At 37.9% G+C, this 18,796-nt stretch overlaps 1 protein-coding gene and 1 pseudogene across 1 annotated transcript in view; one reads left to right on the top strand and one right to left on the bottom strand.

The window, feature by feature from the left end:
• Positions 1-18,796, top strand: part of Erc2 (ELKS/RAB6-interacting/CAST family member 2) — an 808,331-nt gene that overhangs the window by 166,255 nt on the left and 623,280 nt on the right. The window lies entirely within an intron of this gene.
• On the bottom strand, positions 7,772-8,902 carry LOC113182605 (tRNA (cytidine(32)/guanosine(34)-2'-O)-methyltransferase pseudogene; annotated as a pseudogene).

The raw sequence follows: 18,796 nt of genomic DNA, 5'->3' as shown, positions 1-18,796 counted from the left end.
TTGAGGGAAGGGGCTTTCTTCTGTAATTTGCACAAAGGGGCCATATGCATTAGTGGCAGCCCCGCCAACTAACCTTTCTTTTGGAGTTTTACTATGGTGCCTACATACAATTAAATGTCTCAGAAGAATGAATATAGTAAAGAGCAATGAAAAAAATAAAATTTGTTTAACCTTCACATTTCACAAATATGGAAAAAGAATCTTCCATGACATAAGGGGTATCCTTGAATATCATTTTCATCTTGAAGCTACTGACAGTGCCTCCCAAGTAAAGGAGAAATCATTTAAGAGATGGGAGAGCTTAATTAACATAGGAGCAGCATATAGCAGTCAAGATATACTGAAGGGGGCTGGGGATGTGGCTCAAGTGGTAGCGCGCTCGCCTGGTATGCGTGCGGCCCGGGTTCGATCCTCAGCACCACATACAAACAAAGATGTAGTGTCTGCCGAAAACTAAAAAATAAATATTAAAAACCCTTTCTCTCTCTCTCTCTAAAAAAAAAAAAAAAGATATAATGAAGAATTTCATTGGCTCAGACTGGTTGAAGATTGGTACTATGAAGGAAGGTGAGTGACATGGCATTGTGCCAGAAAGATAGGGAGAGCATTACCAGTCTTATACATGAAATGCATATGATGTTCTTCAGGACTTTGCTTATTGGACACAAAGGACGGTTTATATAACTTAGCACTGATCAAGTGAGCATTTTTGTTTGCCTAGTATTAGGTCTTAGGTTGACGTTTTACCTATGTTTTGCAGTTTTTCATTTTTATTCCCTGTCTTTCTAGAGAATCTACAGTTCCACATGAAATTGCTTCTGAATAGTAACCAAGGAGGGGAAAATGGTAGTTTCACCTTGGCCTATGAGATGCAATAGTATTGGTAGATTAGGTACTGGGGCTCTTAATAGGTAGGACAGTAGAGAGAACATGGTTACCAATAGGAAACGAGATGGAGGAAATATACTTTTTTGTTCAAGCACTAAACACTTAGAATTGCTTACTTTGGAATAGATGTGCCAAAATTGGTCATTTTGACTAGATTGCAAAAAAGTGGGTCTTGGGACTGGGATTGTGGCTCAGCAATAGAGTGCTTATCTTGCATGTGTGAGGTGCTGGGTTCAATCCTCAGCACCACATAAAAATAAATCAATGAAATAAAGGTATATAAAAAAAGATATGTTTAAAAAAAAGTGGGTCTTACCTGGATGATGATAATGATGATGATGATGATGATGATGATGATGATTTTGGTGGTGGTATAATTTTATAGCTGTGACTATATAGCAGGGTTTCTAACTGATATGGATATAAGTTGTGAATGGTCGGGGGACAGTTTGTTTTTAATAATAGTTAAGGTTATAAGATTTGAAAAAAAATGTTAAAACCAAATTATATGATTACAATGTAATAATGATAATGGAAATAATAGGAACTCTGTTAGATATCTTATATAATTGAAAGTTTAGTTTGAGCCTATGATCATATTTAATTCTCATAATTCCCTGAGGAAGTTTCTTTTGTTATTGCTGTCTTATGGGTGAATGGAAAAACTGAGGTTTAGAGGGAATACATTCACATTAGTGGGAAGCAGAAGGGATGGGATTTGATCCTAGCTCGGACCAATTTGTGTTTCCCAAGGGGTTATGCATAATAACCACATCTCTGGGTGTTGCTCATGGGATATGTGAATGTCATTGCTCCTCCAAAGATCACCAGTCACCCCAGTTGTCTGTGAATGAGGAGTTTCCCAGGATGCAGGACTTAAGTTAAAACTAGGAAAATCCTAGACAAACTGGGAAGAGTTAGTCACTTTATTTTTGCATGTGCTGGTAGAGACTAGGAAAGGGATAAGGTGGGAACCACTCACTGGATTGCTTCATTCTCTTTGGTATTGTTATTTGTTTTCTGCCCAGTTTGGATAAGAATGTGGCTTTCCTATTAATCTTTTTCAGGAGGTAAAGAAAATGTGAGAAGAAAGTGCCAGGCCCTTTTAGATCCTGTCTTTAGCTTTGGGTCTTTCTCAAAGTCTTTCTAGAAGAGGGGAAGAGGAACTTTTAAACACAGATAAATAGCCTGCCGTGTCGGTGGAAACACAATGACTTGGCCATGGTGGTTGTGTTTCAGCCAGATGTCTCAGACTTGGTTTTTGCTAACTTGATGGATTTTAGTAATTTGGGGGTATCCATCTGTCATATGATCCCACCCTGAACATGAGCTGTTCTTCCTCCATTATAGAATTTAATGTTTAACAAATATCCACATTCTAAAACTGGAAAAAAATAGTAATAATATGCTTGTTTTAAAATGGAAATTTGGAAGTATCTGTTCCTTTGGGGAAATTCTTCAGGTTTGATCATCTTATTATGGAAGATCTGCCTGTGGGCCTGGCAGTTATTCAAGGAGAAACTTATTTGATTCCTTTTTTTTTCCCCTTGTAAAAATTAGAATGATTTATCTTTTTTTTTTTAAGGTGTCTTTGTGCTCTCAATGGAAACTGAGAAATAGATTTTAACTAATCGTCTGTGCTTCCTATTTGGTAACTCATTTTTTTTTTTGGTCTTTTTTTTTTTTTATCCCTCTAAAATGGTTTGGGGTGGGGAGGAGATATCTGTGTCTCCTTAGGACATCTGCTGTTTGTTGTTATAGCTGACTTTGGAATGCTCTTCTTGGGACAGCTTCCAATGTGGAGTGTCCATATGCAGTGCTTCATTAACTGATGGAGTGAGAGAAAGTAGCTTTCCTCTTAGGACAACTCCCCAAGTGACCAGCGCCTCGCCCTTTAAGTGTTAACACTTTCAAAAATGATTAACCACTCTGAGGAAAACCTTTAAAAATTACAACTATTTGAATTCTTTCAGGCTTTCTTGCAACAGAGAATGGCCTGAGCAGATTGGAACCTTTACTTCATAGCTCAGGGTCAAGATTAGCAGTGTCTGTTATTATTTTTTCCCATGAAGGAGTGGGTGCTTTTAAATAGTTTTGGGAATAGACTATTTGCTTCCCTCCTAAGTGGTCCCACATGATCACCTTTTATGTCTACTTTCAATGTTTTTATTTTTTCCTGATTCCTCCTATGCTGCTAACCTCTCAGGCTTAACAATATTTGTGTCTTAAGCACTCCTCTCACATTTCAACTTTTGACTGTTAATTTGCTGTGGGTTGGGACTTATTGCCAAGCTTATTAGAATTATATAGAGTAACTAGGATCTAAATAGATGTGCCCATGGGTAAACTGAGTGTGTCTTGGCATGTTAGATTAGATTATCAAAAATAGGATTTGTAGATAATTGTGATGCCAGTGTGTTAAGATAGCTCCTTGTGGGTTTTGACCCTGGTGAAATACGGTTTGTCACAAATTGAGTTTGAAATGAGAAACAGGAAGGATCTAATTCTTCAGAATGCTAACCAGACTTCACTTCTTTTTAATGGAGATGGTGCTTGGAACTCTGAATTCTTTTCAGATACCTTTTATTATATCTAGTTGTATAACAGAATTTTATTCAAGCTGTTGGGATCTTGTGTATTTAAAATGTTAGTCAAGATACTGGTACTTATATTTCCTTTGTTTTCATTTTAGTGTTGAATCTGAAAATATTACTTTAACATTTACTATATAACTTATAAAAAAACAAGTGGAAATTAAAACTTCCACAGCAAGATATTTCCTTCAGCCTGTTTTATTAGACTGAGGGAGGGTAAACTTTATCTAATTGTCAGAACTTCTAATTTTTGTTTTTCAACATTTTATTGAAATTTAAAAGTTATTAGTGAGTAAGATTAAGTAGGGAAGTTAAGTCACTTATACCAATCAGGATTAATAGAATGTAATAAATAAAACAGTTGTAACAAATTAAAAGATATTTTAGTTTTGTGAATTATAAACTAGAAATTTTATATTAGTATGGTATACTGAAAATTACTTAAGTTTATAATTTCTGAGGGCATATGGGGGTTAGAACAAATAAAATACAAATTTCATGTTTTGTTTTTTATACATGTACTATTTATTTTTATTGTATAAATTTCAGTTATAGTGTTTTAATATGCATATACATCTAAAGTGATTACTACAATTAAACAATTAACATATCATCTCACATAATTTCTTTCCTTCCTGTGGTAAGAGTTCCTTAAGCCTACTCTCTCAGAAAATTACCAGCATATAATGTTAGGAACCATATACTTCATGTAGATCTCTCAATGTATTCATCTTACATAATTTCAACTTTGTATCTTTTGATCTTTGTCTCCCCACTTCACATGCCATCTCCCTTTCCCCACTGTAACTATCATTCCATTCTGTTACTATTTGATTTTGTATTTAAATTCCACACAAGAGTATTTTTCCCCCCATATTTGCTTTATCTCACTTTGTCTATTGGCTTCTAGGTTCATCCATGTTGTCCTAATTAGCAGAATCTCCTTTTTCAAGGCTGATATTTCATTGTGTATTTATGTGTGCATACACTTGTGTGCATCTCACAATGTCTATTTTCATTAATTTTTTGTTTTTGACACTGGGGATTGAACCCAGGGGTGCTTAACTAGTAAACCACATCCCCAGCCCTTTTTAGTTTTTAATTCAGAGTCTCACTGAGTTGCTTAGCACCTCACTACATTGCTGAGGCTGGTTTTGAACTTGTAATCCTCCTGCCTCAGCCTCTGGAGCCCCTGGGATTAAGTGTATGTCACTGTGCCCGGCCATTCATTTGTTGTCAGACACTGGCTATTTCCATGTCTTGGCTATTATGAATAAAACTGCAGGAACAAGAGAGTGCACATACCTTTATCAGTTGGGAATTTTATTTCCTGTGGGCATATCTTCAGAAGAAGGATCACTGGTTTAAATGTTAGTTCAATTTTTAATTTCTTTAGTAGCCTGTAATTACGGAATGTAGATTGGTGCAACCATTACGATTGCACCAATCTACATTCCCACCAGCAGTGTACAATGCATGATTTTTCTCTGTATTTTCACTAATATTTGTTATCTATTGTCTTTTTGATAATAGCCATCCTAACAGGAAAAGGAAGATGTTTTAGTCAGTTTTTTTTTCTCTGACTAAAAGACTGACAAGAATAATTTTAGAGAGGGAGCAGTTTATTTGGGGGCTCACAGTTTCAGAGACATAGACAGCAGGCTCCATTCCTGGGAGCTTGAGGTGAGGCAGAATATCATGGTAGAAGAGTGTGGTGGAGGAAAGTGGATCAGGGCATTGCACTCAGGAAGCAGAGATGGAGACTTTGTTTGCCAGATACAAAATATGTACCGCAAAGACATGCCCCCCAGTGACCAACCTCCTCTGGTAATACCCTACCTGCCTTCAATTACCACTCAGTAAATCCCATTAGGGGGTTAATTCACTGATTGGCTTAAGGCTCTCACAACCCGATCATTTCACTTCTAAGCCTTCTTGTGTTGTCTCATACATGAGCTTTTGGGGGTTACCTCACATCCAAATCACAACAGAAGATTTCATTCTGGTGTTGATTTGTATTTCCCTGATGATTAGTGGTGGTGAGTACCTTTTTATATACTTATAGGCAATTGTTATATCTTTGTTGGAGAAATGCCATTTTAAATTGAATTAATTGTTTTATTATTGAGTTGTATGAATTCCTCATTTATTTTGGATAATTACCTTTGATCAGATATATGGTTCACAAATATTTTCTCCCATTACATAGGCTCCCCTTTCATTTTGTTAATTGTTCAGAAGTTTTTTGTTTTTTTTTTTTTTTGGTAGATGAACGAAATTTTTTCATTTTTATTTATTTTTATGTAGTGCTGAGGATCGAACCCAAGGCCTCATGCATGCAAGGTAAACGCTCTACTATTGAGCTACATCCACAGCCCTTTTGTGCAGAAGTTTTTAGTTTGATGTAGTCCCATTTATTTTGCTTTTGTTGCCATTGTTTTTGGTGTCCTATAGAAGAAATCATTGCCAAGATTGATGTTAAAGAGATTTCCACCTGTTTTCTTCTAGGCATTTTACAGTTTTTGGTCTGTCTTTTAAGTCTTTAATCCATTTTGAGTTGATTTTTGTATATGGTATAAGATAAGGTGCAATTTAATTCTTCTGCATGTGGATATCTAGTTTTACCAGTACTATTTATTGAGGGGAATTTCCTTTCCCAGTTTATATGATGCCCATATCAAAAATGAGTTTATCATGTATCATTTGGTTTATTTCCGAGCTTTCTATTCTGTTCCATTGGTCTTTGTGTATGTTTTTATGTCAATATCATACTGTTTTGATTACTATAATTTTGTGGTATAATTAGAAATCAGAAAGTGTGACATTTCTAACTTTGGGTCCCCCCGCCCTCAGGATTGCTTTGGCTGTTTGGAATCTTTTGTGGCTCTATATGAATTTTAGAATTTTTATCTATTTTTGTGAAAATGACCAGAATTTTCGTAGGTATTTTATTAAATATGTAGATTGCTTTGCGTTTTTACATTTTTACAATGTTAATTCTTCCAATCCATAAACGAGGAATAGAATATCTTTCTTTTTGTGTGTGTTTTCTTTATTTTTCCCATCATCAATTTTATAGTTTTCAGTATGCAGATCTTTCACTTCCTGTGTAAATTTATTCTTATGTATTTTATTCTTTTTGATACTATCATAAATGGGATTATTTTTTTCATTTCATTTTTGGGTAGAACATTTTTTGGTATTCTTTATTGATTCTTTTTAGTTATACATGATGGTAGAATCCACTTTGATAAAATTCTGCATGCATATTTATATCTTACTCTAATTAGTATCCCGTTCTTGTGGATGTGCACAGTGGAGGGATTCACTTAGGTTTTGTTCATATAGGCACATAGGAAATTTATATCAGATTCATTCTAATGTCTTTTCTATACCCATCCTTCATTCTTGATGTAAAGAAATACAACTGATTTTTTCATATTGATTTTGTATTCTGAGGCTTAAACAAATTCATTTATTAGTTTTAACTGTTTCAAATGTAGACTTTAGAGATTTCTACATATAGAACTATGTCATATACAAATAGGGAGAGTTTTTCTTCTTCTTTTTTCAATTTGGATGCCTTGTAAGACTTATTTTGTGGCTTATCATATGATCCATCTTGGAAAACACTCCACATGTGCTTGAGAAGAATGAATTTTCTGCTCCTGTTGGATGCGATATTCATTTGTTGGTAAGTACAATTCAAGTCCAATGTTGCTTTATTGACCTTTGTGCCTGAATGAACTATCCATTTTTGAAAGTAGAGTATTGAAGTTTCTTACTTTTATTGTATTGCTATTTCTCCCATTGGATCTGTTCATATTTACTTTAAATATTTAGGTGCTTTTTTGTGGATGCATATATTGATAATTGTTATATCCCATTGATAAATTGACCTTTTTATTATTGTATAATGAACTCTTTTAAGGTCTGAAAGAAAAAATTACCAAAAAATTCCTTTGCCTAGAAAATGTGACCTTCAGAATTAGTTGAATGTAAAAATTTGCCTCATTAAAGGTAAATATAATTTTTTCCCCCACATACCCCAAGAGAGGTTTAGGTAAGAAGCAAGTCCTCACACAAGTTCAATAAAGTGCCATTCCATTGCAGAAGACTTCTGCAGTGTTTCTTTCCTTGTTGTCCTTGTGGGGTTTGTTATAGATTTCCACACTGGGCTTATTTGTTCAGACCTTGTTGAGATTTGAAAGAAAGTTCATCAACTGAAGTTCTGCCTCTCCTGACAGGTGGCAGCTTCTAATTTTTTATCAGCTTGCTAGTTTATCGTGTTAAGTTGAACAGTTCATTTCATTGTCTTCCATCTTGGGGGCCAGAAGGGTGTGGCAGTAAGGGCTGACCAGGGACTGGGTAGTATGTTCATTCTAGTGATGGAGCAGTCCTGGGGGTAGATCTCCTTGGCCAGCTACTCCTTTTAAAATTTTTTTTTTAAATTTATTTTTTAGTTATAGTTGGACACAATGTCTTCATTTTACTTTATGTGGTGCTGAGGATCAAACCCACTCATGCTGGGCGTAGGCTCTATCTCTGAGCCACAACCCAGCCCCAGCTACTCCTTTTCTAAGTGCAGACCTTCTGGTATGGGAGTGACATGGGTAGTGTGTGGGTGGAGTGCACTTTGTATGCAGAGCCATCTTCTACATCCAGTGGGTAACTGCGATCCAGATCACAGGTGCCTGCATCCCGACAGATCATGAAAGGCACAGTGATGTGAGTGGGACCATTCAGTTGGTTAAAATCATTCTAATGGTCTATCAGGTCTTTGGTCAGGTTGGCATAAGCCCTCAGGAAGGTCATAACTCTGACAGACAGCAAAGGTTTCAGTGCTGGAGTTATAGGTGCCCCTGGGCTTGGCACAGAGCATGCTGGAGAAGAAGACTTTTAGCTGGCTGTAGAGCAGTCTCACATGTTGTCCTCACAATATCTTGGCTACAAAGAAATGGCTTCAAGACATGTTTAGCAATGTTCAGAGTGGCTAGGAGGAACCAAATGCCAGGTGACCTGCATGTACTCATGCGCATTATAGAGGCCAGTGACATCAGGGCTCTATCACATACCACTATGTCTGCAGGACAGCTCTCAAAGTACTGGATGATTTCCTTGGCAGTAGAAAATTGGGTGATATCCCCTGGATCTGTATCACACCTGGTAGCAGAACCATAGCCTGAAAGTCCACAGCTACCACTTGGCCATACCCCTGGCTCCTGATCTTCTGGCTCAGTACTGGCTCCAGCTGCCAGCTGCCTGGGGCTATGCATAGGTCAAACACCCATATCAAGCAAATTGGAATAGGAAAGCTGGAATTCTTCATTGAATTGTAGCAGCTTTAAGGAAATGCAGGCCTGCCAGCCATTCTCCAGACAGTAGCAGACGTCCCACTTGTCCTTTGATGTTCATCCCATCTCATACTATTTGCCCAGGGATCTGTCATCAGTTGTCTGATGCCACCCGGTATCAGTAACCAAGTGAGTGGGCCACAATCTACTTCAGCTCTTGGTGCAGGGAAGATCAGGAATAAGGAAGTTGGTGCACCAACAGCCAGGCCTTAGAAAAAGTGTAAACCCAGTGAGAAATGTAAGACTTCAGTTTGTGTTTTTAAGTGAACCAAATGCTTATCACACATACCTAAGCATCATTGTAGTGTAGCAAATGTGATATCCTGGAAGGCCAAGTCCAGACCTGATCTGAATGTACAGTAAGAGTCCTGTCATCTTGTGTCAACATATCTAGGTCACGCCTATCATTGATTTTTTGATAGTTGGATTATAATATGTCTAGGGGAACTTTTCTTTGGGTTGAGTTTTACTGGAGATTTCTGAGCTTCCTGTACCTGTGTGTACATATATGAAACTTTGTTTTCAGTCATTATTTCATTAAGCTTTCTTTTCTGGAACCTAAATTACATAAATGCTTGCTTTCAGTGTTGTCCCATATATCCCATGACTTTCTTCATTAGTTTTCATTCTTTTTTCTCCTCTAAAGATATGATTCCAAGTGATCTGTCACACATACCTCAGCATCATTGTAGTGTAGGTTTTGAGTTTGCTTTTCATTTTTTTGCTTAATTTATGTGTGTTGAAACTCTTTGCATTTTTTAGTTCAGTCATTGCATTTTCAGCTCTAAAACTTCTGTTATATTCTTACTCATATTTTATATCTTTTTGTTTAACTTCTCATTTTGTTCTTTTACTGTTTTCCTGATTTTGATAAATTGTGCATCTATGTTCCCTTGTAATTTGTTGAATTACTTTAGAACCATTATTTTGAATTCTTTGTCATGGGTCCTCAGTTATTTGGGATCAGTTACTGGAAGCTTATTGTATTGCTTTGGTGGTTTCAGGTTTCCCTGATTCTTTATGACCTCTGTATTTGTGAAGTGTCATTTGAAGAAACAGTCGTCTGTTCCAGACTTTATGGAATGGGTTAATAAGGAAAGACTGTCCCTTATAGGGAGAGAGGTGGTGGAGAGGCATCTTAGGGTGCACTATGGGTTTGGGTTCATTGTCTCAGAGCAACAAGTATGAGGACATATGGTGGCTCCAAATTCAGGGAGGCACTGTGTCTCACTGGCTCAGGTAGAAGCTGTTGGGATTCTCATCTTTACCTGTGGGTCTAGGAGCCAGAGGCTGGGTCCACCAGTAGTAGAGGCCTAAGGCAATAGCATGTGTATGTTTCACTTTGGGACTTGTTGCAGATATATGTGTAGCAGGAGAGACCAGCTACAGTTTCTTGCACAGTGACAAGGGCTAAGATCTGAGGCAGGGGATCTGGGCTGACTGTGAATGAACAGATGGCAATGGAGACTGAAAACCTGGATGCACATGACTGCAGAAGCCAACTGTGAGCTGGTGGTAGGATCAAGTCATATAGATATACATAGACAGCTTGAGGATTCTAGACATTGATTATAAGCATTTTTTTTCTCCTGGGGTTGTTTGCAGGCACATGTTTTGAAAGTGCCTTCTGCCCTGGATCAGAACACTCATGGAGGGATGGCCCTGGAGGAATGATGGTGGGTCAGGTACTTGGAGCTGTTTAGCTGGGACCTTGGGCTTGGGTACTTGTGATAAAAGCAGTTCACTTAGTTCTCTGAAGCAGGGAGAGAGTGGTGGTTGGTCAGGCACCTGGGGGAGACTATAGTGTTGCATTCCTAGCCTGGAAAAACTGCAGCACTGGTTTTCAGGCAGCTCTGGGTGGCTCCTGGGAGCACAGTGAGATATCTAGAAACTGTGAAGGTGGGGGGAAAAGAACAACAACAACTTTGTGGCCCTCAGAGGTGAAGGCTACAGGGAGTCTGCTGCTGCTCTGCTGGAAGTTGGTTTCCTCAGAAGTGAAAGCTGCTCTGGGGCCTTGCAGAACAAGTTTCGAAGGTCCTAAATTATAGACACTGCCTTCACCAATTTGTGGTGAAAGCTGCAGGGAGTGTGTGGGGGCTGTTGAAGTCTTCAGTGAAGAAGTATGCTGGAGTCCTATGCCAAGCAGGCCACTTGGGGTCATGGTGACTTTCTCTGCATGACTGATATTGACAGAGCCTGTCCATCTTCTTTGTTTCCCACTGTCTCCAGACACCTCAGCTGTGCCGTCCTCCTAGAGAGCTGGGTGGGGTGGAACTGAAGCTGGTTGTTTGGGCAGGTTCCTGAAAGCCTAGGGAGGCTGGCTGTGTACTTTGCCCTTCTTTTCTCTGCAGGGGTGTGCTCAAACAAGGAGTTCCCTCCACCTGTCCAGCTGTGCTGGGTTGGGGGATTGGGCAATGCAGGCAAAGTGAAATTGTTCTTCCTACTCTTTTTGTGTGGTTATCCTCATGTTTTTTTCTTTCACTGTTTTGCTGTGGCTACTTAAATTGACTCCTTAAACACTTACAGAGTCACCTTTGTTTATGGATAACTGCTTAATTATTGCTCTTGGTGGGGAAAAAGAAAACTGGGACCTCTTTCACCATCTTGCTGATTTCATTTACTTGCTTATAAATGAGAAAATCAAAAGCTGAATAAGTAGACTAAAAATAAAAGTAGTTTTGAACTTAATTTACTATCTTGTAAGTTTTCATAAGCCTGAAAGTGAGAAGGGTTTCTCTACCTGAAAGGCCATAAAATGAATGGAAATTTGTTTCTTGAAGTCCTATGCCAAACTGGCCTCTTGTTGCTACCATGGAACTTTTTGTTCTGAAAGTGCTTCCTCTGTGGCCAGTCTCTATGTAGGTATTAAAAAGATAATTTTGCTTTAGGGTAATCAGCCTATGACTGTGAAAACATCTAAAGTTGTAATTTCTATGTTGCAACTCCTATATGTGAGATCAAGGAAGAAGTGATAGTCTTTGGAATATGTTCTTACTAAACATTCCTGCTTACCTGAGGATATTCATATTAGGACTAAGGTGGGACTAAAATTGACCACTAAAATTTGTATAAGTCAAAAGGATGAAGTTCAGATTGGATTTTCATTTTAGAAATCAGATTAAATGGTATGATATGAGTTTAAATCTTATGTTTAACAAAATGTAGGTGACAAGGGCGACTATATACTAATTTCTAGAAGAAACAAAGAATGAAATTAAAGTATCAGTTTTGCATTTGGGCATCTTTTTTTTTTAAACTTTTGTTTTTTAGTTGTAGATGGACACAATACCTTTATTCTGTTTACTTATTTTTATGTGGTACTGAAGATCGAACCCAGTGCCTCACACGCATGAGACAAACGCTCTACTGCTGAGTCACAACCCCAGCCCCATTTGGGCATCTTTTCCCTCAATAAAACTGGAGGCTAGCATGATCTAATATCTGTTACACTGTGTTTGACCTTTATACTACCTGCTTTTAAAAAGAGTCATTTTGCCAAAAATATACTGATGAAATATACAGTTTCCCCAGCAGCCTCTTTAACCTATTGTTAGTCAAATAACTCTCTTTGGAAGTTCCTGCCATCTTCCTGTTAACTGTTGAAGCTCACTAGAACTTCACTTGTGATGGCTCTGCCTGAGATTTAAGGGTTCCCAAGATCTCACCTTTATTGAGTGTCTGCTCTGTATCAGACATGGTGCTGGATGTTGGGACGATGTGGCTCCTGCCCTTCCAGTCACATAACAAGGAGTAGGAGGGGACACAATATGGAAGCCATAGTCACATGTGACTCTTAAGCACTTGAAATGTGATAATGCAAACAAGGAACTGAATTAATTAGGTCTACAATACCTAGAACAGAATAGACAAGATGGAGAGAAGCTTTTGTGAGGATGAAGAGGAGCAGAAGAGAAAGATTTTGTAAGATATTGTGGACCATGGTGATTAGTCAAGACTTTATCCCAGAGCTTTAGGAAACCACTAAAGGTTTTGTATAATGGTGAAACATAACCAAATTGGCATTCTGGTCTGGGAACAGGATGCTGGATTAGAGAAAGGAAGATTGATTCTGAGTAGGGTGTGGGGTGCAATGGACAGGGAATAGGGGAGATGGAGAGATCAGATGGGCACGTGTTAGAGCACAGTGGTCAATAACAAGTTCAGGAGCTTGATTACTGGAGACACATTCTGGCTTTGCCATCTTCAGTTTGCCTGGGGAAAGGATGTTTCAACTTTGTAAGCAGTGCTTGACCCCAGCGCTGGCCTGGCTCAACAGCTGCAGGGTAGATGACAAAGAGACCATCTGAGTTTATAGCAAGTCCTCAGGAGCTGTTGTGTTTTGACAGTCCAGGAGTGGGGCACACTTGTGATGTTCTTCTGTTTTTTAATTGTTTCTTTTGGCACAGAAATTAAGGTGACATCATGTTGGTTACATCTCACTCAATCTTTTACCTGTTTTGGTAACTTTTTCCATTTTTATGTAAAATCTGTTATTCTCATCAGCTATCTATAAAAAGGTGCTTGCCAGTTGCAAGAGTCTAAGGGTATATGAATACAGGGGTAGTTTCTTGAGGGTTCCACACAAGTTTTAGAAGAACTTGCTTTCCTCACTTGCAGATCAAACTAATGAAGCACATTTGCTTTCTCTCTGGAGAAGACTGAGCAGCGTGGTTAGGAATGTGGAATGAGAATAGAGACAGGGAAATAAATATATGTGGAGGTTTGGACTCTGTTTGTTTTTTAGAAACCCCAGCTAGCTTAATCAGAAAAGAGTTTTTCCTGACAAGGCAACTTGTAGAATCCAAGTGCTGGATGTTCCTGGTCCTGAGGAAGAACAGGAGGTGGGAACCTGAGAACCATCAAGATGTTCCACTGCTGCTCTGAGTACTGCTCTTTCTGCATTTGCCTATGTGATAAAATTTGCCAAGCCATAATCTTGAATTTACTTCTTATGGACCCTGCTAGAATGTGGGAGGAGTCCAGCGTGGGTCAGTTTTCATCTTCGCTCCAGTCAGGCCTGGATTTTTGGAAATGGCCATATGAATACAGCATGGTTTCTGGGCACCCCTTTCCATGAACCCTTAGGGTAGAGACCCTGATTGTTATCAGTATGGTGTATAATATGATATAATATGATTTGATGTGCAATATAATTATAAACTACAAATATATATTAATATCTTAGGAAGCATCTAGGATGTGGTATAAAAAATTACTACAAAACCCCAATTTTTTTTCCCATATCTGCTGTATCACCAGTCATGCTGGTATAATGTTTATTCTAATGAAACACTCTTGATTCTTCCCCATTTTTCAGAGTATCAGCTACTTACACTTGAGTAAATAGGGGCAAGACCTACTTTCATGAGATATGTATGAGACACAACTTTTTGAGGGGGGTGGGATTGATATGTAGGATTGCAATATGTCTTCTCAGAATTAAAACTCACCATGTGTGAAAGATTACATTTGAGATGATCATGATTTATGGAGGAAAACATAGTTTTAAGTTCCTAAACAGCCCCCTGGTGAATGAGTAAGATATGATTTTCATATTTGAACCACTTTGGTAAATATTGTGGGTAAAGTGAAAATAAATAAAAATTCAAGTTGAAACAAATGCAGTTTTAGGCATTTTCTGCAATATGTTCTGTTTCTACATCTTAAACATTACATAAACCAAGAAATGATAAAAACTACATCTCTAGATTTGGGTTGGCAAACTCTAGCCCTTGGGTCAAATCCATCTGGTACTTGTTTTAGTAGATAAATTTCATTGAAGGACTAGCATCCCCATTTGTTTACAAACTATCTGACTGCTTTTGAGCTAAAACAGCCAAGTCTAGTATTTGCAGTACATGATTTGACCTGCAAAACTGAAAATGTTATCTGGCCTTTTACAGAAAAAGTTTGCCAACCCTTGGTCTGCATCAGAGATAGTATATTTTAAAGGTGTCCTGAGGGAATTTTAGAGTTCTTGGGGTGAGTCAGGATCTGCCACTGAATAAGACCTGACAGGCTAGGGTATTTGGTTACTTTATTCTGTTTGATCCAGAGTAATGTGGATGCCCTGTTTGCTCTATTAGACTTCTGCATATGACTTGATATGAAGAAAGAAAGGATTTTCTTGCATAAAATATAGTGTTAGAGTGTACTGATCTGAAAGTACAAGAGGACATTTGGAAAAAAGGGACGTCTCTGAGTATAACTTATTATCTTCGTTGTAAACTGAGGTGGTTGGTACCTTGCATTGAAATCTCCAACTAAGGAAAAAAGTCCTTAATGAGAATTTAGAAGGTAAAATTGACTCTTCTAATTACTGACATGAAAGAAATTGCTTTAAAATCTTTGGCAGCCACAAAACTCAACTCTAAGTGGATCAAGGACCAAGGCATTAGACCAGAGACCCTGTGCCTATTAAAAGAAAAAGTAGGCCCAAATCTCCATCATGTTGGCTTAGGAATCGAATTCTTTAACAAGACTCCTAAAGTGTAAGAAGTAAAATCAAGGATCAATAAATGGAATGGTATCAAATTAAAATGCTTCTTCACAGCAAAGGAAACAAAAGAAAGAGCCTACAGAATGGGAGAAAAATCTTTGTCACCTGCACCTCAGATGGAGCATTAATCTCCAGGATATATAAAGAACTCAAAAAAATTAACACCAACCAAATAGCCCAATCAACAAATGGGCAAAGGAGCCAAATGGGCACTTCACAGAAGAAGAATTACAGTTGATCAACAAATATATGAAAAAATGTCCAACATCTCTAGCAATTAGAGAAATGCAAATTAAACTACACAGAGATTTCATCTCACTCTAGTCAGAATGGCAATTACCAAGAACACAAATGACAATAAATGTTGGTGAGGATATGGGGGAAAAGGTGCACTCATTTATTGCTGGTGGAACTACAAATTGGTGCAACCACTCTGGAAAGTAGTATGAAGATACCTTAGAAAATTAGGAATGGAACCACCAGTTCATACAGTTATCCCACTCCTCAGCATATATGCAAAGGACTTAAAATCAGCATATTATAGTGACACAGCCACATCAATGTTTATAGCACCTCAATTCACAATAGCTGGACTCCGGAATCAACCTAGGTGGCCTTCAACAGAAAAATGGATAAGGAAAATGTGCTATAAATATGCAATGGAGTATTACTCAGCCATAAAGAAGAATGAAATTATGGCATTTGTGGTTAAATGGGTGGAATTGAAGGCTATCATGCTAAGTGAAATAAATCAACCCAAAAAAGCAAAGGCTGAATGTTCTCTCTGATATGCGGGTGCTGACTTACAATAGGTGGGGGAATGGGGGGTGATGCAGGGAGGGTAGTGGAGGTTCACCAGATTGGATGGGGGGATGGGAGGGAGGAGAATGGGAAGGACAATAGAATAAATCAGATATAACTTTCCTATGTTCACATATGAATACCCGACCAGTGTAACTCCACATCATGTACAACCAGAAGCATGGGAAGTTATACTTCATGTATGTTTGATATGTCAAAATGCATTCTACTGTCATGTATAACAAAGAAGAATGGAAAAAAGAAAAATCTCTGGCAGTCCATTTTCCCTTTTTGTAGAGGAAGATGATAAATTACCCCCTGTACTATAATCAGATTAAAAACGAAAATATGACTACCATTGATGTATGTGGTGAGGTTTTTATAAGGTATGTTAATCTATTAACTGTTGTTGTAACAAAATGCCTGTGACCAGGTAATTTATAAAAAATAGGAGTTTATTTGGCTCATAGTTCCTGGAAACTGAGAAGCACAAAAGCATGGCACCAACATGTTAAATGATTATTTCTTAAGGTCACATGTAAGCATTTAAGCATATGGCCAAACTTTCTTCTGTATAAGACTCCCTCCATTGAAAAATAACTCCTTGGGGCTGGGGTTGTGGCTCAGTGGTAGAGCGCTTGCCTAGCATGTGTGAGGCACTGGGTTTGATCCTCAGCACCACATAAAAAATAAACAAACAAAATAAAGATGTTGTGCCCATGTAAAACTAAACAAATTTAAAAAAGAAAAAAAGAAAAATAACTTCTTAGATACTAAGTCACTGACTATAACAATAAAAGATAAATTGTGAAGTTTTCTGGCTATCAAGAGCAAATACTCTATATATTAATGAAAGAACAGTTATGCCTCCATTATGTTCGTATTAATATAATTTTCATTGCGAGTTATTAATCTCAAAGCCATAGTCAACTCAATTTTGTGTCCAGCTCCTATTGAGTACTAACTTCATTTCAAGTTTATTTTTAATCACCTGTTGGGGACAAACATATAGTAGGTTGTTTTTGTAATATCAACTAGTGTGATTTTCCTTTGTGGTAAGTGAATTGTTGTTTCTACATGCTCTGCAAGTCTCCTTTTGACAATTCAAAAGTGTCCATTCATTCTCTCTATGGAAGGGGTAAGGCTTACTTTTGGGATTCCAGATGGAGTTTTAAAATTGTAGTAATCTAGACAACAGGCTGGGTTTGATTTTCCATGACCAGCTTTGTCGAAAAAGAGGTTTATTCTTGTCTTTCTTCATGAAGGTCCAATTGGAAGAATTGTCTTGGAGTTTATCTTTTGGCCACTGTGTCTCAAACTGTAATGAGGTTTCTACTTACTCAGGGATCTTGTTCGAATACGACTTCTCATTCATCAGGTCTGTTTGGAGTAGAGCCCGAGATTCTGCATTTCTAATAAGCTCCAAGGTGGTCCATGCTGCTGGTTCACAAACCACACTTTGAGTAATAAGTATTTAAGCCACAGTAGAGAATGCCTAATGGCAGAAAAGGGTTTTCCCACCCAAAGAAGAGAAAGAATTCAACCTACAGGGCAGAAAAATGAGGTCCAAAAGAGGTTGGAGTTGGAAAGCAGGCAGGGTTTTAAGAAAAGATTCCCTGTATTCTGTCCCATTTCTTGTGATGGAGGCAGAAAATAGATATGTCTCCTCAGATCCAGAAATCTCATATGAAGGTGTGGAGAAGTTTCTCAGGAGGAATATGTATATTCCGGGACAGCTTGAGGAGACTAGCTCATGCACATTCACTAGTTCTCTGAGTGGAGAATTTGGTAGTGGTTGCAGGCAGCCTGATAGGAGTGAAGCTTCAGTAATGGGAAAGCAGCCAAGAGGTCCTGAGCCTTCAAGGGAAGCTGTAACAAGGCTGAGAACATTGGAAGACTAGGAAGGCTTGGGATGGGAACAAGAAGGACTGAGTGCAGTGACATTGTTGGAGTCCATGATGGGTACTCTAGTCATTAATAAATGATGCCAGAGGATAGTGGCCAACTATGGTTCTAACTGTGTTGAGCAGGTATGTCCCAGAAGCCACCTTTGCCGTGTCAGAAAGGTAAAGATAGACGAGAAGATGGAGAAAGGAGAGACTCTTAAGATTAAGGTTCAAAAAGCAGTGATGGTTGCTTCCAGTTGCTAAGATTAATTGTACCTTTATCTTTCAGTAGGGGGTGGGATTAGAATTTGTTGCTTATACTGAAATTCAGTTGAATAGATCTATTTTGTATATTAAATATAAAACTATATTTCACACATTGTATTTTAATAATTGCTACAATATTTTACAACCAGAATCAACTAAATTCCTTTTTTTAAACTTTAAATTACTTTAAAAATATTTGACAGGTATTGGACAGAATATCCTTTATATTATTTCACATTGTTTAGGATGTATATACTATTATTTTTATTTATTTATTTTTAAATTTTTATTGTTGGTTGTTCAAAACATTACATAGTTCTTGACATATCGTATTTCACACTTTGATTCAAGTGGGTTATGAACTCCCATTTTCACCCCATATACAGATCGCAGAATCACATCGGTTACATGTCCACTGATTTACATGTTGCCATACTAGTATCTGTTGTATTCTTCTGCCTTTCCTATTCTCTACTATCCCCCCTCCCCTCCCATCTTCTCTCTCTA

This window comes from Urocitellus parryii, chromosome 3 (assembly GCF_045843805.1).
Source record: "Urocitellus parryii isolate mUroPar1 chromosome 3, mUroPar1.hap1, whole genome shotgun sequence".
Classification (NCBI taxonomy): domain Eukaryota; kingdom Metazoa; phylum Chordata; class Mammalia; order Rodentia; family Sciuridae; genus Urocitellus; species Urocitellus parryii.
This window is presented reverse-complemented; position numbering and strand designations above follow the sequence as displayed.